Raw genomic sequence first — 23,182 nt, 5'->3', positions numbered from 1 at the left:
TTCTCAAATAAATATATTTTTTTAAAACTGTTGTATAACAGCAGACTCATAGAATGGCAGATGTCCTAAACAGCACTCTGACCTCAGAATCAGCCCTGAAGGCATGCGGATCCGGCTGAAAAGCCAAGAGAGTATTTTAAGCATGGAAAGCCAAGACACTCAGGCAAAAAAAAAAAAAAAAAAATGACCTAAATGAAAGATCTCCATGAGTGAGATCCCAGTGGAAAGAACAGGTCTTCGAAGAAGGGGGTACCTTTCTCTGAAGGGAGGAGAGAACTTCCACTTTGACTATGACCTTGTCTAAATAAGAGTCGGTGAACTCAAAAGGCTTCCATAGCCTTGGAAACTCATGACTGGAGCATAGGGAGATTACTGATGCCATAAACAGGAGTGTCAATTTGTAAAGTAAACAACAGGAGTCAATGTGCATTTACTCCTCATGTAGGCTCTCTGTCCTTAATGTGTGGTACATTGTGATTTAATGCTATAACGAGTACTCAAACAGTATTTTTCACTTTGTGTTTCTATGTGGGTGCAAACTGTTGAAATATTTTCTTAGTGTATACTAAATTGATCTTCTGTACATAAAGAGAATTGAAAATGAATCTTGATGTGAATGGAAGGGGAGAGGGAGCAGGAAAGGGGAGGGTTGCGGGTGTGAGGGAAGTTATTGGGGGGGGGGAGCCACTGTAATCCATAAGCTGTACTTTGGAAATTTATATTCATTAAATAAAAGTTTAAAAAAAACTGTGTTGTATAAACAAATATAAAAACGCAATGTGACCCAAATGTTTTTAATGTCATCAGGTGTATTCATGGAACTAGATAAGTTGATTAATATTCATTTTAAACTTGTTAAATCTTGGAAAAGAAGAACAATGAGGAGCAGTAAGCACTGACATTTTTTAAGTTCTGTTTAGATTCTATAATTAAAATACTTGGAAGCAGACCCAAAATGATATAACTAATGTAAGAAAAAAAGAAAATCTAGAAATAGATAAAATTTTATATATGGATATTTGCATTATAGTAAAAGCAGCTAGCTCTATTGATAATCGTATTAGTCAGTATCCAAACAGGTGACAAGCAACACAGCCATTGAAAGAGGAAAATCTAATGTTAATAATTATTAACACTAACAAAGCAATGAGGAACTGGCTGGTAGGAGGCAAAGAGAACTGTACAAATCTAGGAATAGCAGATATACTCCTAGTTCTGAGATACTAGTGACCAAAAATGTCAAACGCACGCACACACACACACACACACACACACAAGCATTGAGATGTGGAAATTAGATCCTGTACTTGCACTATACACAAATCAACTTAAAATGAATCCATAATTTGTTAATTTTTATTAATATAAAAAAAGAACAGGCCAGCGCCATCTCTCAATTGGTTAATCCTCCACCTGCAGTGCCAGCATCCCATATGTGTGCCGGTTCTGGTCCCGGTTGTTCCTCATCCAGTCCAGCTCTCTGCTGTGGCGTGGGAAAGCAGTAGAGGATAGCCCAAGTCCTTGGGCCACTGCACCCACATGGAGACCAGAAAGAAGCACCTGGCTCCTGGCTTCGGATCAGAGCAGCTCCAGCTGTAGCGGCCATTTGGGGAGTCAACCAAGGGAAGGAAGACCTTTCTCTCTCTCTCTCTCTCTCTCTCTCTCTCTAACTCTACCTGTCCAGAAAAAAAAAAAAAAAACAGATTTAATAGGTACAATTCTAAGAAGATAACCATATTTCTCTCCATATTTCTCTCCCTCACTCAACCTCACTCCTTTCTTTTTGTATTTTTGCAAAAATATGTTCTCAATATACTCTATGATGCACCACCAACCATAATACTGAACAAATATAGTAGAAGACAAATCCTCATGAGTATAAACAAGGGCTAAAAATAACAATCAAATCATAGTATGTCCCTTTCATTCCCATATATACTTTGTATTCTATAATAACTACCACAAATCAGGAAAAATATATGATATTTGTCTATTGGGGACTGGCTTATTTCACTAACCAAAATGGTATCCATTTGCATCCATTTTGTTGCAAAAGACAGAACTTCATTCTTTTCTATGGCTGAATAGTATTCCATAGTATTCCTCCCTGGCCAGCTAGGTATTGGAGGTCAACAGTGTGTCTTCCACAAGGAAGTTCACACCTCCCTTATGATGTATGTATCCCATGTGAAGAAACAGGTTTGGGCCAGCGCCGTGGCTCACTTGGTTAATCCTCCACCTGCAGCACTGGCATCCTATATGGGCACCGGGTTCTAGTCCCGGTTGCTCCTCTTCCAGTCTAGCTCTCTGCTGTGGCCAAGGAAGGCAGTGGAACATGGCCCAGGTGCTTGAGCCCCTGAACCCACATGGGAGACCAGGAAAAAGCACCTGGCTCCTGGCTTCAGATCAGTGCAGAGCCTGCCATAGCGGCCATTTGGGGAGTGAACCAAGAGAAGGAAGACCTTTCTGTCTTTCTCTCTGTCTAACTCTATCTGTCAAATAAAAAAAAATTTAAAAAAAGAAATAGACAGGTCTGGGCCTCATAACTGGAAAAGCCTTAAAGCCCACACGATTATTATCAAGCCCCTTCTGTCAGTTTCTATTTGCCTCTCAATGTGAAAACTTGCTTGTGGTTTAGACAGCACCTTTCTCAGCTCCTCTAATAATGACTCTGTCCTTTGTTCCAGATCCTGTCTAGCCCGTTTGAGGCCTCATTCCTTTGCAATTACACCCTCTATTCTTACATCAATGGCTCTTCTCCTGACCCATGTGTATTGATAGTCCTCTGCCCCCTATTTAACACTGTATGGATTATTCAGAACTTTTTCTATAAAAAAACTCCTCCTTTCTCCTTCCCTATGGAGCCCCCTAATCACTTGGTTAATGCTGCTCCTAGGATCATTGGCTACTATCTCACCGGGCTTTTATACTACATTGTCTGTTTAAGTGTTTACAGGAAGTGATAATGGAATGAACCAAACCTTTTACCAACCAGGTGGTCAACCAAATGCTACTACAGGGATATACTCAGCCCCCCACCCAGGACATCATGACTTCAGATATTGCCCCATGAAAGCAGAGAGTAACCTGTCACCCCATGTCAGCAGGAAGCAGCTCTAGAAAATAGAACATCATCCATCCAGCCCTCCTGCACTTTTGGGGCTGATACAATACCATACAACACTTGCTTTATAAAAAACAAAAGGGGAGAATATTAGTGAAATGGTACCATTTTTGTAAGCCCAGCCTGGCTTACTAGAAGTCAGGCGACCAAATGGCCCAACCACAAGCATCAGCTCCACCCCCACCCTAATGGGATCTGCTGCTCCCACTTCCTTACCTCTGCAAAGCTATGTAAGACCTGTACTCCCAGTCCAGGCTGCTGTTCTCTCGTGCATGGTGAGGCAGTCTATCAGGTTATCCCCACCCGACAATAAACTTTTCCCTTACTCCGGTGTTTGGTGTGTTTTGTGTTGCCCTCTAAGTTTGTTAATGTGATGTATCACATTTATTGATTTGCAAATATTGAAATATCCCTGCTTACCAGGGATAAATCCCACATGGTCCAGGTGAATGATCTTTCTAATGTGTTGTTGGATTCCATTAGATAGCATTCTGTTGAGGATTATTGTATCGGTGGTTATGTTGGATATTGGTCTATAGTTCTCTTTCTTGGTTGTATCTTTTTCTGGTTTAGGAAACAAGGTGATGATACTGGCCTCATAAAAGGAGTTTGGGAGGATTCTCTCCATTTCAATTTTTTTAATTGACAGGCAGAGTTAGAGAGAGAGAGAGACAGAGAGAAGGGTCTTGCTTTTTTCTGTTGGTTCACCCCCCAAATGGCCGCTATGGCCAGCGCGTTGCACTGATCCGAAGCCAGGAGCCAGGTGCCTCCCCCTGGTCTCCCATGTGGGTGCAGGGCCCAAGCACCTGGGCCATCCTCAACTGCCTTCCCGGGCCACAACAGAGAGCTGGACTGGAAGTGGAGCAATCGGGACAGAATCTGGCGCCCCAATCAGGACTAGAACCCAGGGTGCTGGCGCCACAGGCAGAGGATTAGCCAAGTGAGCTGCAGCACTGGCCAATTTCAATTATTTTAAATAGTTTCAAATGAATTGGAATTAGTTCTTGTCTAAAAAACTTGTAGAATTTAGCAATGAAGCTAACAGATCCTGGGTTTTTCTTTGTTGCGAGGGTCTTTATTATTGATTCAATGTCTGTCTTGGTTATTGGTCTGTTTAGGTTTTCTACGTATTCATGACTCAGTTTGGTAGATTGTATGTGTCCAGGAATCTGCATTTCTTCTAGATTTCCACATTTTAGGGTTATAGCCCTTGGTAGTAATTGCTCATGTTCCTCTTGACTTCTGTAGTATCTGCTGTTACATTTCCATTTTCATCTCTGATTATATTGATTTGGGTCTTCTCCCACTTTTTTTTTTTTTTGGTAAGTTGAGACTGTTGTATCAATTTTGTTTATTTAAAAAAATAAATCTTCATTTCACTTTTTTTTGGATTTTTTTTGTTTCAATTTTGTTTATTTCTTCTCTATTTCTTTTCTCCTACTAATTTGGGATTTGGTTTGCTGTTGTTTCTCTAGGTCCTTGATATGCATTGATAGCTCATTTATTTGACAGCCTTTCAATTTCTTGATGTAGGCACCAACTGCTATAAACTTTCCTCTTAACACTGCTTTTACTGTATCCCATAAGTTTTGATATGTTGTATTGTCATTTTCATTCATTTTCACAAAATTTTTTATTTCCCTTCTGATTCCTTCTATGATCTACTGTTCACTCAAGAGCATGTTGTTAAGTCACCATGTGTTTATATATGTTCTAGAGATTCTTGAGTTGTTAACTTCCAGCTTCATTCCATTGTGGTCAGAAAAGATGCATGGCATGATGTCTGTATTTTTTTTAATTTGCAGACTCTTGCTTTATGGCCTAGCATAAGTCTATCTTAGAGAAAGTTCCATGCACTAATGAAAATAATGTGGGCTGGCGCCGTGGCTCACTAGGCTAATCCTCCACCTTGTGGCGCCGGCACACTGGGTTCTAGTCCCAGTCGGGGCGCTGGATTCTGTCCCGGTTGCCCCTCTTCCAGGCCAGCTCTCTGCTGTGGCCAGGGAGTGCAGTGGACGATGGCCCAGGTACTTGGGCCCTGCACCCCATGGGAGACCAGGAGAAGTACCTGGCTCCTGCCATCGGATCAACGTGGTGCACCGGCTGCAGCTCGCAGGCCATGGTGGCCATTGGAGGGTGAACCAACGGCAAAGGAAGACCTTTCTCTCTGTCTCTCCCTCTCACTGTCCACTCTGTCAAAAAAAAAGAAAATAATGTGTATTCTTCCCTTTCACTTTCAGTCTGCTTCTATCCTTGTTTCTGAGGTATATTTCTTGTAAGCAGCAAATAGATGGGCTTTGTTTATTAATCCATTCAGCCAGTCTGTATCTTTTAACTGGAGAGTTGAGGTCATTTGTATTCAAGGTGACTAGGGATGAGCAATGACTAGGCCTTGCCATTTTTCCATAGATATTTCTATTATTTACTTTGTATTTCTTTATAACACTTTTACTGGGAGATTTTCTGCCTTCATCTTCTTTCACAGTGATGACTATGTTTCTGTGTTTCTGTATGTAACACATCGTTAAGCATCGTTTCTAAGGCTAGATGAGTAGTGACAAATTCTTTCAATTTCTGTTTGCTATGGAAGGTCTTTGTTTCACCTTCATTCATAAATGAGAGCTTTGCAGCATACAGTATTCTGGGTTGACAGTTGTTTTTCTCTTAAGGCTTGGACTACATCTAGCCATTCTCTCCTAGTCTGTAAGGTTTCTGATGAGAAGTCAACTGTGATTCTGATTGCAGATCCTCTGAAAGTAATCTGGTGTTTCCCTTGTGTACATTTTAGAATCTTTTCTTTAAATTTTACTGTGGAAAGCTTGAATACAATATGTTGGGGTGAAGATCTTTCGTGATCATGTCTATTGGGAGTTCTATATGCTTCCTGTACTTGCATGTTCCTTTTTCCAAATTGCAGGTTTTTGCAATTATTTCACTGAATAGGCCTTCTGTCTTTCCAATACTTCATGAAATCTCAAGACCTGTATGTTGGGAAATTTGATAGTATCCCATAAATCTCCAACACTGGTTTTAATTCTTCTAATTTGTTTTCTTCTTTTTTGGGGGGGGATCTCACTTAATTCCAAAGATTTGTCTTCTAGCTCAGATATTCTTTCTTCCACCTCACCAAGTTTGTTGTTAAGGCTCTCCACCACATTTTTTATTTGATCTATTTAATTCTTAATTTCTAATATTCCATTTTGATTTCTCTTGAAAATCTCAATTTCATGGGAAAAATTTTCATTTATGTCATGTATGAATTTAATTCATAGATTTGCTTCTCATTGCTTATGAGTAATCATGTGATTAATCTTTTGAATTCATTTTTAGACATATCATTAATCTCTTCATTTTTATTTTTTTTCTTTTTTTTAACTTTTATTTAATGAATATAAATTTCCAAAGTACAGTTTATGGATTAAAATGGCTTCCCCCCCTATAACTTCCCTCCCACCCGCAACCTTCCCCTTTCCCTCTCCCTCCCCCCTTCCATTCACATCAAGATCATTTTCAATTCTCTTTATATACAGAAGATCAGTTTAGCATATATTAAGTAAAGATTTCAACAGTTTGCACCCACATAGAAACACAAAGTGAAAAATACTGTTTGAGTACTTGTTATAGCATTAAATCACAATGTACCGCACATTAAGGACAGAGATCCTACATGAGGAGTAAGTGCACAGTGACTCCTGGAATTTACCCAAAGGAAATTAAATTGGCAAACAAAAAAAGCTGTCTGCACCTCAATGTTTACTGCAGCTCAATTCACAATAGCTAAGACCTGGAACCAACCCAAATGCCCATCAACAGTAGACTGGATAAAGAAATGTTGGGACATGTACTCTATAGAATACTATACAGCAGTCAAAAACAATGAAACCCGGTCATTTGCAACAAGATGGAGTTTGGAAAATATCATGCTGACTGAATTAAGCCAGTCCCAAAGGGACAAATACCATATGTTCTCCCTGATCAGCAACAACTAACTGAGCACCAAAGGGGAAACCTGTTGAAGTTAAATTCACACTATGAGAAACAGTGACTTGATCAGCTCTTGTCCTGACTGTTGATGTAATCTCTTCATTTTTCAAATTCTAATAATGAAGTGTTGCTGTGTTCCATTTCAGGAGTCTTGTCTTCCTTATTCTTGTTTCTTGAATTTCTGCATTTACTTTTAGGCATTTGTGAAAATATTTTTGGCTTTTTCTCTGATGTCTTTTATCATTTATCTATGCTTCTGAGGCTTAGAGGAGTGTTCCTTTTCAGTGATTACCCAGAGGCATGTGCTGGATGTGGCCAGGGAGCTCTGGTCATTGCTCCAGGGTGGAGCAATAATTCAGGGTGACACCCAAGTTGGGCATGGTAGGTTTCCTCCTATTAGCAGGAAGGAGGGTATGTTTACCTCTGTTGGCATAATCACACCTTCACCTCCTCTCTTTCAGGATGATCAGTGCCCAAGGTTAGCCCACAGTGGGTGCAATACTCACCTGCACTGCCAAATGAACTGCACAAAGGATCTGTGCAGACCTCAGCGGAAGCATGGATCTCACTACACCAACACAACCCAGGCAATCAGGGAGCCCTAAACATGTGACACCACATATAGTGGCCTGCTCAGAGACCCAACTGCACCTTGTACCCCATTGTGAAGTCACAGAGCTCCCTCAGTCTCAGCACACAAAAGTCCTACAGTCATAGGGTACAGAGGATCTGCTCTGCCCCACCAATATGTCCCATCCACGGAGAGGCAGAGAAGTTCCCAGAGCCAGCTACCTGTGGGTGCTCTGCCCTGGTAGTTTGTGCCCCTGAACCTATGATTTGTTGAGAGGCTTGGGGCACCTCACAGTCCCACATGGCTATCCAACCCTCTATCAATCCTCCCAGCCAGATTCAAAAGTCAGAAGAGAATGCAAATGTTCTGCTCTGGCAGAAACCCTGGATCACATGCATGCCCAAGAGCCACCCAGCCACTACTCATGTCACAATGGCACCTTTTCCATGCCCATTGCCAGGTGTGTGCAACCGAGCTGTGGCAACCACTACTGGTGTCAAGATCATGCCTTGTCCCCACCAGTTGCTGGGTGTGCACACAAGAACTGCCATAGCCACTACCAATAACAAAATGACACCCTCTTCAAGCTGGTTGCAGGCACTATTGTGGGACCATGGGGAGAGAGAAATATGTCTCTTTTTGATCACTTGTTTACATGGGTAAACTATCCCCTTTGGGCTCCAGGCTAGACTCAACGACAGTGTACTCCAACCAGGCTCTCCCTCCAGCTATGTTGCCAGTGCCATAGGCTTCTGCACTCTACTATCACCTCACTTTCCAAATCTGGCTCTTCCTCTGGCTCTTGGCTGAAGGGATCATGTGTTTTGTCTGCAATCATTTCTCCACAGTCATACCTTGCACACTGATCCATGGCATCCTTCTTCCTTCTCTACAATTTTAACTGCAGATCTGTCTCAAACTCTCCCCTGGGAATGCACTTCCTCCACATTTTTGCTACTGGTTTCCCTTAGCCTAAAGCAGTACATCCTTTCTCTATTTCGCTTTCTTGGAATTCCCAAATACAGTAATTTAAGATACATATCTTGGGGCCGGCACTGTGGCACAGCGGATTAAAGCCCTGGCCTAAAGCGCCAGCATCCCATATGGGTGCCGGTTCTAGTCCCAACTGCTCCTCTTCTGATCCAGCTCTCTGCTATGGCCTGGGATAGCATAGAAGATGGCCCAAGTCCTTGGGCCCTTGCACCCGCATGGGAGACCTAGAGGAAGCTCCAGGCTCCTGGCTTCAGATCGGCACAGCTCCGGCCGTTGCAGCCATCTGCGGAGTGAAACAGCGGATGGAAGACCTCTCTCTCTGTCACTACCTCTCTCTGTAACTCTGTCTTTCAAATAAATAAAATAAATCTTTAAAAAAATGTATCTTAAGTCCTTTTCAGCAAATGGCTTGTAGGTTGATGTCATTAGTCTATGTTTGTTTATTAATATACTATAAGATTAAGAAAAATATTATCTGATGTTTGTTAAAAAACTAAATTTTCAGCAAGTTTGTAAGGAGATAAAGATATATAAAAGAGGGCCAATACTATGGTGTAGTAGGTTAAGCCTCCACCTGCTGTAAGCATCCCATATGGATACCAGTTTGTGTCCCAGATGCTCCTCTTCTGATAAAGATCTTTGCTGATGGCCTGGTAAAGCAATGGAAGACGGTCCAAGTGCTTGGACCCCTGAATCCATATGAGAGACCCAGAAAAGGCTCCTTGCTCCTGGCTTTGGATTGGCCCAGCTCCAGCTGATGGGAACATTTGGGGAGTAAACCAGCAGATTAAAGACCTCTCTGTCTCTCTGTCTATCTCTCCATAACTCTGCCTATCAAATAAATAAATAAATTTTTAAAAAGATATAAAAAAGTTACATAACATTCTTATAGTCTTGGTTCAATGTGTTCAGAAGAATTCTTGATTAATTTATCTTTTTAAAACACATACATATACTTTCTAGTTCTATCTACCAGAGTCCTAGAAATAGTGAAAAACTCAGTAACAGTGAGCACTCTTTCCATATAGACTGTGGCTTTTAAACAGCAAATCCCACTGAAAAGAATGAGGACTCTTAGAAGAAATGACCAATTTCAGATCCAGCACAGGAAATATACTAGATGGGCCTGGAACACCTTGATGTTCCATAAGCAATGAAGCTACCAAAGAGTATTGGGATTAAATACAGTTTACCATGAGACTCAGGAGCCAACATGCATAGGCAACAACTATACACTTAGAATAATTTATTAAAATACCTAAATTGTTTTTCAAGCCATGCTGTTCATAATGATGCCTCCATAGCCTACTCTTCCACACTCAAAGGCCAGCTTTGCAGGAATCTAGATAACTACCATTATTTGGAAAATGAGTACATAAACGAAAAAAAAAAATCTGTACATTTTTCATATGGCCCCTACTACAGGAGAATTATAGCCTAGGAGAGAAAGGTTTTTTAGGAATTCTACCACTAATAATGAAAAGAAGGGATGATAAAATTAGGACAATATTTTATAACCTATAATGAATTAACAGACTCAGAAAGAAAACAAAAATAGTTGACAGCTCACAGAAAGAAATATCAAGATGTGATATACTTCCTGGGAAGTATATAACATGTAAGAAGTAATGTTGTGGGGTAGGTGTACAGCACAGCAATTGAGACTTTGCTTAGGATGCCTACATCTTATACTCAACTAGTAGGTTCAAGTCTTGGCTTTGCTTTCAGTTCCAGCTTCCTGCTAATGAACATCCTGGGGGGCAGCAGATGATAGCTCAAATTCCTGGGTCCCTGTCACCCATGTGGGAAACCTGGATTGAGTTCCAGGCTCTTGGCTTCAAATGTCCAGCTCTGGAAACAGGGCTTTTGGGGAGTAAAGCAGAAAATGGTAAGATATTTTTCCCTCTCCCCTTTCCCTCTCTCTCAGCTTTTGAAGTATATAAAATAACTGAATAATTTTAACGTGACCTTGCAAAAACTGTTCAGCTAAATCTGATATGATCTGTAGATCTAGAATGAGATTTACTAGATTTACTAGAAATACAAAGGAACAAGGATATGTTAAACAGCAACATGGGTATGCAATCATCCAAATGCAAATTAAGGGGATCTTCAGGACAAACCATCAGCTGCTTCAATGAGAAGAATGAAATGAAAAAAGAAAAAAAGTGAAAGGTTTGTTTTAGACTAAAAGGCTAACATTTGAGGTATTAAGAAATTTTTGTTATTTTTAGGTGTAATAATTGATGGCATTTTTGTAATTTATTTGAAAAGCAGAGTTAGAGTGAGTGAGCAAGAGAGAGAGAGGGAAAAGGAGTGATGGAGAGAGAGAAATCTTTTATCCACTGCTTCACTCACAATGGCCAGGACTAGGCCAGGCCAAAGCCAGGATCCAGGAACTTCCTCCAGGTCTCCCACATGGGTACAGGGGCCCAAATACTTGGGTCATCTTCCTCTGCTTTCCCAGGCCATTAGCAAGGAGCTGGATCAGAAGTAGGATAGCTGGGACTTGAACCAGTGCCCTTATGGGATGCCAGATCACAGGCAGTAGCTTAATCTGCTGTGCCACAACACTGGCCCCATAACTGAGTTTTTAAAATAAAGAATTTTTATCTAATACAGATACAAAATGAAATATTTACAGATAAATATTAAACATTATGAAATCTAAGATTGGCTTCAAAATGCTTCAGGATTACAAAGATGTGATTATTACCAGGTATGGGAACAAAGAAGAGACTGGCCACATGTGACAACTGTGGAAACAGGGGGATATATATGTTCATTTTTTATGATGTCCTCCTCTTTGTGTAATAAAGAGGTTTTAAATGCAGTGGGTGGTTATAGTTATATTCAGATGCAATCCAAAAAACTAAAAAGGAGATATGGGAACACAGTGTATAGTAAGAGAATCAAAATTAGGACCAGGGCTTCACTCCCAGCCAAGTGTTCTTTACACTCATTCCCAATCTCCAGAACCCTTTTTTATGTAGTGGAACAGAAGCCGATATAAATTTAATACCCTAAAAGAAAAAAAAAAAAAACACTGCTTCTCTTTCACAAAATATCCATCATGGTACCTAAGGAAAAAAATTACTTCCCCAAGAAAGGTTTTACTTGTTCAGAGGGACCCAAACCAGATCACCAAACAAATCTCAGACTATAAATTACAATACTTAAAACAAATGTAGTGTTAGACAATATAAGCGAAAATAAACTCTGCTTTCAAATGAACCATACAGACAGAATCTGGATAGGGATCTGATTATAGCTATATATTCAGAAACATTAAACAGTTTTCCAACTCCACTATAGAATGCCCCAAGAAATCAAACATAAAACAATGTCATTATTTAATGACAGAAATAAATCTAGTAGCTGAAGATAACGCTCAGATGCATAGAAAGTACTATTGGCATAAAAGAGCTCCCTGGCTCGCAGGGCGTCCCTTCAGAGGAAGCACTTGGTGCATGAGTTACGGCTGAAGACTCAGGTTTTGCTGTCAGGAGGTGCCTTTGAAGCTTCCGACCCGGTCTTTCCATCCAGAGCCTAGAACATGTTGTTCCATCCCAGACCTTCAAGAGTCTTCTGCAGCCTATAGGAAACTGAGTTCCAAATTAGATGAACATTTCAGATCTACCAGTTATTTTGTTTGATTATAAATCTGTGAGATTAATCACAAAAGAAATGTGGCTGGCCAGGCAACCCCTCAGCAAGCCTTGGGTGCATATGTCAGTAAAGTTTTTTTAACTATCTTATAAATTTTGTTTAATTATTAAAAACACTCAACACCTACCATCCAAAAAATGGTGACTCTTTTCAAATACTAATTAATTTGGTTCTAAATAAAGCTTCACTTAAGGAATTCTGTGGAAATTTCCAGTGACCTTAAGTATAGGATTTTACTACAGCTTATATTATAACATTTAGCTAGCTCAAATTCTGTCACCTCTCTTCTGTTCACTTTCTATTTTGTATTTTAAATATTTCTATTGAGTCTACGGATAAAGCAGCAGCTATGATGGAGGAGACTGGAGAAGAAACATTTTACATTTTTTTAGCATCACACAAAGTTATTTGTGACACTCCTGAGTTTCTAATGTCTTTAAACAGAAGTCTGTGGGCTTTTATAAATATTTGTAATAATTTATAAATAGAGTTATAACTCTACAATATCCTCCCTTGGCTCTTTTTCCTCTCCCTTTCTTCTCTGTCTCTTCCGCCCCTAACAACAACACCTATAAGTAGTTAAATAAACTATATAGCTAATAAACAATAATACATCAACTCAATAGAATATTACACAACATTTAAAAACACTTGCAAATACCAGCCTGTACCAGAGGAATAGGCTGGGCAAACTAAGTAAAAAGTGTAAGATACAAAATAATCTGAGAGACTTATTTTTTAACTCATTTAAACTTACTCATAGAATAAATTATACAAGGATAGATATCTAAATATAGGTGATTACTCCTTATCTTCTCAATGTCTGTGCATTGATTCATTAATAGAAAAAACATATATTGATATTAAGTTTGATATGAAAGACTATCTAGATTCAAGTACAGATTATTTTAAAGGTAGACGGGAAAGCCTCACACAATAAAAACATAAATTTACATGTGAAGGTATATAAGCAACTTGATAAGGTTATTGTCTCAGGAATTAGGATATTATAATGAGAACATTTCAAAGTTCATAATTGATGCCCTTTTGGAGGATGTCAACTGTATCCCTTGCTTGATCGAGTGTTAAAGCATAAGGCTGAGTTAATCCAGAATATCACATTCCAAATATTTGACACCGGAATTAACCTTGAATTCACTGTGGATCAATGCTTTCTTAAACATTTGGCTGAAAGAGAAGGACAGAATGAGACTGTACAGACCATCCATTCCTCTGATGTAACTTGTCCCTGTATTAAACAGAAAAATCAGAAAACTTCACAACTGGACAGCGTTATATGGTCCACAATTCTAACTCCATGTATTCCTTTGGCTACCCAATCCTGTCCTCTGCTCCATTAGAATTTTGTTGACTGAACTGCTCTTGAATTAACTGTGTAGAAGCCACCAACCTATAATGAAAGATGGACTGTGTGTTTGCAGTAAGTATGTGTTTCTTCGTGTGACACAATACATGAGGACCTATTAAAGAATGTTGTCTCCAGGCTCAATGTAAAAAATGATGCTTTCCTCAACAATGTTTATTCTAATCTTATGGGCTCTGAAGTTTAACATGTTTCCCACCATACCTGATGAAAACTGCACAGGTATTTGTGGCCTGTCATTTGTTTTCTAGCCTTACTCCCTATCTACTACTTCTTTTACCTTGTTTATCTACTATCCTCACCCTGTTTTTATATTACTTCATATTTCTTGCTTGTATTAATTATGTCTTAATTACATTATTTGACTCCTTAAATGGCCTTCAAAATATCATATAATTGGTTAATTAATTAAAATTTTTAAAAATCCATGGAAATCCAAACTTTCAAGGAATCCAATCTGTAATCACTGTCAAGCAGATTGTAGTCCCTTATTTATAGAAAGCTCCCAAATAAAGTCAGTGGTTCTAATTACCATTATACAATTCCACACTGTGATATCATAGCAATTTTCTAAAGCTAAATGAACACACACATACAAATACGCACAGAGGGGCCGGCACTGTGGCGTAACAGGTAAAGCCGCTGCCTGCAGTGCTGGCATCGGGCGCCGGTTCGAGTCCCAGATGCTCCACTTCCGATCCAGCTCTCTGCTATGGCCTGGGAAAGCAGTAAAAGATGCCCAAGTCCTTAGACTCCTGCACCCACATGGGAGATCCGGAGGAAGCTCCTGGTTCCTGGCTTTGGTTCAATGCAGTTCCGGCCGTTGCAGCCAATTGGGGAGTGAACCATTGTATGTAAGACCTCTCTCCCTCTCTCTCCCTCTGCCTCTCTGTAACTCTGTCTTTCAAATAAATAAATACATCTTAAAAAAAAAAACAAATATACATAGAAATAAATAAATATTCAATTATTGGAATAGCCTTTATGACCATCTTCATCATGTTTCCAAAGTCAAAGACCCGGCTGGCGCCATGGCTCACGAGGCTAATCCTCCACCTGTGGTGCCGGCACACCGGGTTCTAGTCCCGATCGGGGCGCCGGATTCTGTCCTGTTTGCTCCTCTTCCTGTCCAGCTCTCTGCTGTGGCCAGGGAGTGCAGTGGAGGATGGCCCAAGTGCTTGGGCCCTGCACCTACATGGGAGACCAGGAGGAAGCACTTGGCTCCTGGCTTCAGATTGGCAGAGCGGGCTGGCCATAGCAGCCATTTGTGGGGTGAACCAACGGAAGGAAGACCTTTTTCTCTGTCTCTCTCACTGTCTAACTCTGCGTGTCAAAAAAAAAAAGTCAAAGACCCTATCTGCAGAATAGATGCAAATCATGAGTATTTTCTGAATAAAGGAGTCAGTGAACCTGGTATAAATGAATGTATGCATATACATATTTTAGTACACATGCTATGGACAAGTTTTATATATTCCATGAAGACATTTGATATGCTTAGAAGTTTGGTATAGTGAAAATAGCATTCGCTTTTAGACAGCTTGGGTACTATACAAATCTTGACAGCTAACAGACACCAATACCACATATCAATGATACTTAATTTTTATGCTTTTCTTATGGGTGCTTTCTAGGGTTGCTATGAGAATTAGGTGAAGTGTCTAATAGAACCTGCTAAACAGACATTCAACAAATACAAATCCCTTACTTCCCTTTCCCTCCCCGACTATCTATAGCCCTATAACAGCACCACAGATTGTGTGTGCGCACACGTGCATGTGTGAGTTTGTGTGTGTAGAAAGCCTAATGCACTCAAAAAGCATTATCACCAAAGGACTATTAATATTTACTTCTACAACTCTCTTCACTAAGCATAAATGATCCTTCGCTTTTTTCCTTAGTTCCCATTTTTTCTGAGAAAAAGGAGTGGAGAGGCAGAGTACAGAAAAATGTGGAAAGGAAGGAAAAGGAGAGAGGGAGGAAGAAGAGAAAAGAAAGGAATCTTGCTGTCTTACCTGAAAAAAAGGAATACACATAACTGTGAGATATGAACCAAATATTCATTCAGAGTATTATGCAGTGTTCTAATCAATGTCATCAGATCACTGACTGAAAGACTGCTAACCCTCAGTGATGACCAACTTGACAAAAACGCACTGAACTTTTGGGTCCACCCTATCTGTAAAACAAAGCCTATGATACCAGTCAGAGAGAATACAGCTTGAAGAAATCAGTGGGTCCATAGCTAACAAAATAAGAAGCCCAATTATAGCCATCTAATGTGCAGGAAGCACTCCCAAATGGCCCTTGAACTCATAAAGTCACTGTTATGTGTAAGTTGTACTTCATGATGAAGACTTCACTTTGGTGGGATTTTTTTCCACATCATATACAAAGCTTTTCAATCTGTGTTAAACTCTGCTTTTGTCTTTTCTTTTCAATCCCCTACCCTATTTTATAAAGAATAAAAAAGCAAGTATTGACCCCTAAGACCTTCATCCAAAACATTCTTTCCTTGATCCTGCTCCACTTGCTTCTTTCTTCCTCGTATCAAAGCAGGACCCCAGCATATTCTTGGGTCCCTGTCCCTGATACAGGCAGCACATCATCAGGAAATGTTTACATTAGCATTTGCAGGCATTGTGCTTGGATGAGGTGTCAGATGTCAGGCTTTCATCTGGATGTAATTTATTTATTATATCAGAACTTTATATTAAAGAAAGTGCACCAGTGTGAAAATTGAAGGAGAAACCTATTTTGGCTAACAGATAACCTGAAAGTTATTAAAGTCAAAAGCTTCTGGGTCAAAGGGTAGCAGCTTCATGTTATTAAAATAATATGTTAATGTTTAAGTCATGTAACCCCTGTGGGTCTTTGAAACACCTGTGATGGGAATGGTTTTCACACTATTTTAATGATAACAAATAGACTGAGGCCCAGGGCTTTAGCTTTGAATCTATCCATGGGACTGACTTTTATGAGCCAATAAAACGTATCCTAACATAAATATAAAAAGATTCAGCAAAATACCACCCTAAGTCATTTTTTGCAACTCTACTTTCTTTCTTTTTACTGCTACTCCTGCCTTTTCAATTCTCCCTTTTTTCTCCTATTCTTACTTAAATATCATTTGATACAGCTACTGCTGGTAGAATAGAAGGCACAGAATGAACTAGAGAGCACGTTAGCGGCCCTGTAACATATTTTTCTGTTATTAAAATAATTGACTATATTTTATCCTTTGCCAAACAGCATTACAAAAATGTAAATCATTCCTAACAGAAAATAAGGTATGTGTATGTATTTCACTTTACTTTTACTTTCATCATCAGTGTCCAAGCATATGTATGCATGCATTCACGCGCACACACACACACACACACACACACATCACATAGATACACACTCCACAAGATACAGCTTTTGTGTATCAAAAATAATTATATGACCGGTGCCGAAGCTCACTTGGCTAGTCCTCTACCTGCGGCACTGGCACACTGGGTTCTAGTCCCGGTCAGGGCGCAGGTTCTGTCCCGGTTGCTCCTCTTCCAGTCCGGCTCTCTGCTGTGGACCGGGAGTGCAGTGGAAGATGGCCCAAGTGCTTGGGGCCTGCACCCGCATGGGAGACCAGGAGGAACCACCTGGCTCCTGGCTTCGGTTCGGCGCAGCGCTGGCCATACTGGCCATTTGGGGGTGGTGAACCAACAGAAAAGGAAGACCTTTCTCTCTGTCTCTCTCTCTCTCTCACTGTCTAACTCTGCCTGTCAAAAAAAAATTATAAAGTCAGGAACCCCTCTAAAGACAAACCAAAGGGCCTCTTTCTCCAGTAACTGATGGAATGATCCACAACAACAATCTGAGAGGTGAAGTGCATTAGATTATAATAATTTGCTTCAATTGTTTTAAAGACATCTGGAATTCTGTCATTTATGTACCTAAAATACAGCATGCTGAGAAAAAATGAAAAACTTTAGTTAGCTTCACATGAATTTCAAAAAAACATATAAAGAAACAGAATCTAAGTTAAATGTATCCTTGTTCTCAGGAAGTCAGCCAATTAAATTTTATTGGTTGAACTGTGTCACCCAAAAACTGCTATGTTGAAGCCCTAACTTCCAGTGTGACTATATTTGGACACAGGGTCTTTAAGAAAGTAATTAAGGTTAAAAGAGGCTGTAAGGGTAGAACCCTAATCAGATAGGAGTAGTGTCCTTATAAGAACAAGAGAAGATATTTTTTTCTCTCTCCCCTGGCACACAGAGGAAAGTACATGTAAGGACACAGCAAGAAGGCAGCCATCTGCAAGCAGAAAAGAGAAGTCCCACCAGAAATCAACCTTGATGTCACCTTGATCTTGGACATCCAGCTTCCAGAACTGTGAGGAAATAGATTTGTTGTTTAAACCACCCAGTCTGTGGTATTTTGTTATGGCAGCCCTATCAGAATAATATAAACCAAAATTCATTTTTATTCCAAAAGTGTAAGTTATAATCATAGAGGTAAAAAAGAATTCAAGGTCATGGAGACCCAGTTGTAAGAAATATTCATGAAGAGTCTTGAAGAACTTCCATTAAGAACATTCTTGTATAAAGGAGTCTATATTATCCTTGAGAGAAGTCAAAGAACAGAAGTACACATTTAGACAGCATTGTTTGGATATTTGTAGAGTCATAACATCAATTTGCACAAAAGGATATTGTAAACAATCACTGACAAAAATATTTCAGCATGTTTACTGTATACTTTCAAGAACACAGTCCTCTAACACAATTATGCTATCCAAGGGATATAGTTTATTTCATCTAACCAACTTCTATTTTCACTTACAGTGCATAATATCATCTATAGTAATCATACTTCTCTCCATATTTAGGTTATCAAGAAGCTTAGAGCCAAAGTTAAGATGTACTTATAGCAGTTATTGAGCTTCTTTATTCTTCTCCCATTCTTGGTTTCCTTTTGTATAGAGTTCATCAAACATTTATTTGTGTTTCATGCTTTCTGCATGCCATCTCAAATCCTTTATGGAATGATAGAGGAAATAAGTGCCGAAATAAGCAGTTATCACCTCATCCAAGTCTATTACCTTAAGGCAGGAAAGAGAAATCAAGAATACTTTTGGTATAATTAGCTCAATGTCATGCAGTCCAAGCATGACATAGCTAAGATTGTAAAATCATTTTCCAGGGCAGGCATTGTGGCACATCAGGCTAAACCAAAACTTGGAAACCCACAGCATGTGTTGAAGTACATGGTAAAAGTCTCAGCTGTTCTACTTCCCATCTTGCTTTATGATAATATGTACTATCATAGGTACCAAATGATGGCTCAAGTTCTTGGACCCTTGTTATCCACATGAGACTCGGATGGAGTTCCTGGTTTCTGGCTAAAGCTTGACGTAGCCCAGCTATTGGAGGTATCTGCAGAGTGAACCAGTAGATGGAAGATCTTTCTCTCACTATCACTCACTTTCTGTCACACTGCCTTGCAAATAAATAAATAAATAAATAAATAAATCTCTTTAACAATAAACTCAGTTTCCTCTCACTTGGGCTTATGTTCCTTCCCATTCACCACAAAATTACTTCTCTGAGCAGTGAAACAGAAGAAATTCATTCAGAGGGGAAAACATCCCCTTGGAACATGTAGTTCAGTGTTTCTTAATTGGGAGAAGACAGCTTTCACTCTACTGTACCAAGTCATCCCCACGCTGAGAGATCTTCTGCATTCCCCATCCACTAAACAGCCTTAGAGCTTCAATAACACAAATGGCCCCTTACAATTTTACATTTCCCAGTGCTTACCACCACTTGATTCTTGGTTTTCATTTGTTTTGACTGTTTATGTTTCAAAATAGAAACAAAAGAAGTGGAAAGTACATCCTTGCTCTGCTCAGAAACTAGGAAATTAAGGATCAGAGCAGGGCATAAAATACATACATTTAACAGCTGACATCAAAATTTATCTTGGAAAAGTATGGTTAACAAAGTTTACAAATATAACCACAATAATTTTCCTTCCCTAGCACAAGCTCTTGATTGTCACCTCCCACATTGGCTTTAGTCTTGGCCATCTGAACAATGTTGGGCAATGAGATGTTAGCAAATACAACACAACCAGAAGCTTGAAAACTCACTTGTAAACTGGGCCACTCTGGAACTTGGAGACCATTGTGTGAAGAAGCTTGGGATAGGCACCGGTACAGAGAGACTGCACAGGGCATCACATTCAAACTGTTACAGTAAAGCCCTCTCTTCCCACAGAACAACCCATCTGCTCTCTCTTAACATGCAGAAGGCCATTCTAGATCATTTAGATTCCACCAATCTCCATCACAGACTTATGAGAGAGAGCCCATAGATTTCAGTCCAGCCAGCGCAGACTTAGAACAACCCAGCTAACTCAATAGAATAGTAAATCAAATAAAATACTTTTTTTTAAGACATTCAATTTTGGGGTAATTTGTAATACAGACAAAATTAATCTATAAGGAAATTGTCTTTGAATTTGCGTACAAATATAACTCAAAAATCTATAAGCCTAGTGGTCAGCAATTCATAAAATTAAAATACTTTGGTAGAAGCAGGATGCCAAGTTAGAGATTATCAAGAGATCATAAACCTGTATGCTCCTACAAGGGCTGAAGAAATTTTAGTAAAGAGGAAATGGAAGAAAAAGAAAGTTTGAAAAAAATCATAGAGACTGAGCAACCCTAATCCAAAAATCCAAAATCTAAAATGCTCCAGGCCGGCGCCGCGGCTCACTAGGCTAATCCTCCACCTTGCGGCGCCAGCACACCGGGTTCTAGTCCCAGTCGGGGCGCCAGATTCTGTCCCAGTTGCCCCTCTTCCAGGCCAGCTCTCTGCTGTGGCCAGGGAGTGCAGTGGAGGATGGCCCAAGTGCTTGGGCCCTGCACCCCATAGAGACCAGGATAAGTACCTGGCTCCTGCCATCGGATCAGCACGGTGCGCCAGCCACAACGCGCTGGCCGCGACGGCCATTGGAGGGTAAACCAATGGCAAAGGCAGACCTTTCTCTCTGTCTCTCTCTCTCACTGTCCACTCTGCCTGTCAAAAAATAAATAAATAAATAAATTATGCTCCAAAAGCAGAAATTAACATGATGCTACAAGTGAAAAATTCTATAACTTACCTCATGTGCCAAGTCAGTCAAAATGCAGGTGCACAGGGCCAGCACTGTGACACAGCAGGCTAAGGCATTGCTTGTCACACCAGCTCCGCATACCAGAACACCAATTCAAGTCCTGGCTACTCCACTTCCAGTCCAGCTCCCTGCTGATGTGGCTGGAAAGGCAGCAGGAAGAAGTAGTTGGAACACTGCTAAACATGTGGGAGACCCAAATGCGGTTCCTGGCTCCTGATCTCAACCTGCCCCAGCCCTGCCCATCACAGCTATCTGGGGAGTGAACCAGTTAATGGAAGGTATTTTTCTCTGTGTCTCTACCCTTCTTTCTGTAACTCTGCCTTTTGAATAAATAATTCAATATTTTTTAAAAAATGCAACTGCTCTTGAAAAATATTATAGAAAATTACCTTCAGGTTATGTGCCTAAGTTGTATATGAATTTTATTTTTTGACTGGCTCCTACCCCTAAGATTTGTCATTATGTATATGAATATATTCCAAACCCTACCCCCACCACAACCAAAAAAAATACAAAATAAAAAACATTTCTTGTCCCAAAAATTGTGGTTCAGGTATACTTAACCCGAATCTAATTCTTTTTTTTTAAAGATTTATTTATTATTTGAAAGTCAGAGTTATGCAGAGAGAAGAAGAGGCAGAGAGAGAGAGAGAGGTCTTCCATCTGCTGGTTCACTCCCCAGATGGCCGCAACGGCTATAGCTGTGCTAATCCGGAGCCAGGAGCCAGGAGCCAGGAGTTTCTTCCGGGTTTCCCACATGGGTGCAGGTACCCAAGGACCTGGGCCATCTTCCACTGCCCTCCCTGGCCATAGCAGAGAGCTGGATCAGAAGCGAAGCAGCTGGGATTCGAACCAGAGCCCATATGGGCTGCTGGCACTGAAGGCAGCAGCTCTACCTGCTACAGCATAGTGCCAGCCCCCTAAATCTAATTCTTAATTAGCAGTTGCTCTTCAGTTAACATATTGAAAAGCACAGAAATACGTAAGTATAGGCATGGTGTCTTAATTCATTTGTGCTGATATAACAAAATACTATAGATCAGATAACTTGTAAACACTAAAACTTATTTATTACACTTTGGGGGCTGAGAAATCCAAGAACAAGGTACTGGTTGATTAAGGACAGTGTCTGCCTCCAAGGTAGTGCCTTTTTGCTGCATCCTCCAGAGAGAACAAACACTGTGTCCTCAAATGGAAGAAGGTGGAATTGCAACAGTCGGTAAACTCCCTCCATCAAGTCCTTTCATAAGGGCACCTAATCCCATTCATTAAGGCAGAGTCTTCATATCTCAATAATTTCCTAAGTACCTCACCTCTTAACACCAGCTCGATGGAAATTTAGCTTTAACATGAATTTTAGAGGGAACACACATTAAAATTAAAGTAGATGGGGGGGCACAGGGAGACAGAGACATGCAGATGGAGACAGAAACATAGAAGTAGAGCTCTCCTCAAGTACCTTTTTAACATTATCAACATAAAGTAGTATTTTCGAACCTCACATAGATTTTCAATAAATAAGACAACTCATGAAATTTTAACAAAGAAAAATTTACTGAAGTTAATGTTTTTCTCAACGAGAGTAAGGCTTGCATCCAAGGTCATTTTGACATTTTAAGAACTCACTTTCAATTTGATTATTGTTTACAATAATCCTCCTCCTGCAGAATAGTGATCTACTTTCTATTTGTTGAATTACTTATTTAGTGGAGGATTAAGCCTGTGACTATAAAGTAAACTGAAAATGTTAGCACACAAAATTAAAAAGGAAAGAAAGGAAGATGGAGGAAGCAAACAGGTTGGTAAGTATCATTAGGGTCTTAAAATTATGTATAAGAGGGGCTAGAGTCATAGAATAGTGGGTAAAGCTGACTCCTGCCACACCAACATCCCATATGGGCACTAGTTCACATCAGGCTACTCTACTGCTTATTAAACTCTCTGCTAATGAGCGTGGGAAAGCAACGGAGGTTAACCCAAGTGTTTGGCCCCTGTATAGATGTAAGAAACCCAAAGGAAGTTCCTGGCTCCTAGCCCTGGTATGACCCAGCCCTGGTCATTGCCACTATCTGGGGAATAAATTAGCATATGGAAGATGCTCTCTCTCCCTTTATCTCCCTCTCTCCCTCTCTCCCTCTCTCCCTCTCTCCCTCTCTCCCTCTCTCCTTCTCTGGCTATAGCTCTGTAGCTCTGAATTTAAAATTAATAAAACTTTAAAAAAACTGTATATATGAAATTCATGATATCTATTTTTATTTAAATTTTTAAAATACTGCAAAAAAGAATAAAAAAA

General features: G+C 40.0%; 1 long non-coding RNA gene across 5 annotated transcripts in view; it reads right to left on the bottom strand.

Annotated features, from left to right (window-relative positions):
• LOC149125039 (uncharacterized) overlaps positions 1–23,182 on the bottom strand; it is a 354,033-nt gene that overhangs the window by 149,180 nt on the left and 181,671 nt on the right. For 2 of the 5 annotated variants that reach the window (XR_016212556.1, XR_016212555.1), the window contains exon 3: positions 20,878–21,029. The exons of the other annotated variants lie outside the window; for them this stretch is intronic. This is a non-coding gene — a long non-coding RNA (uncharacterized LOC149125039). The remainder of the gene's footprint in view (positions 1–20,877; positions 21,030–23,182) is intronic. 5 annotated transcript variants of the gene reach the window in all.

The sequence above is a fragment of the Oryctolagus cuniculus genome, chromosome 8 (genome assembly GCF_051225735.1).
Source record: "Oryctolagus cuniculus isolate XC-2025 breed Fujian yellow rabbit chromosome 8, ASM5122573v1, whole genome shotgun sequence".
Classification (NCBI taxonomy): Eukaryota; Metazoa; Chordata; class Mammalia; order Lagomorpha; family Leporidae; genus Oryctolagus; species Oryctolagus cuniculus.
Note: the sequence above shows the minus strand (reverse complement) of the source record. Positions and strands in the feature narration are given on the sequence as shown.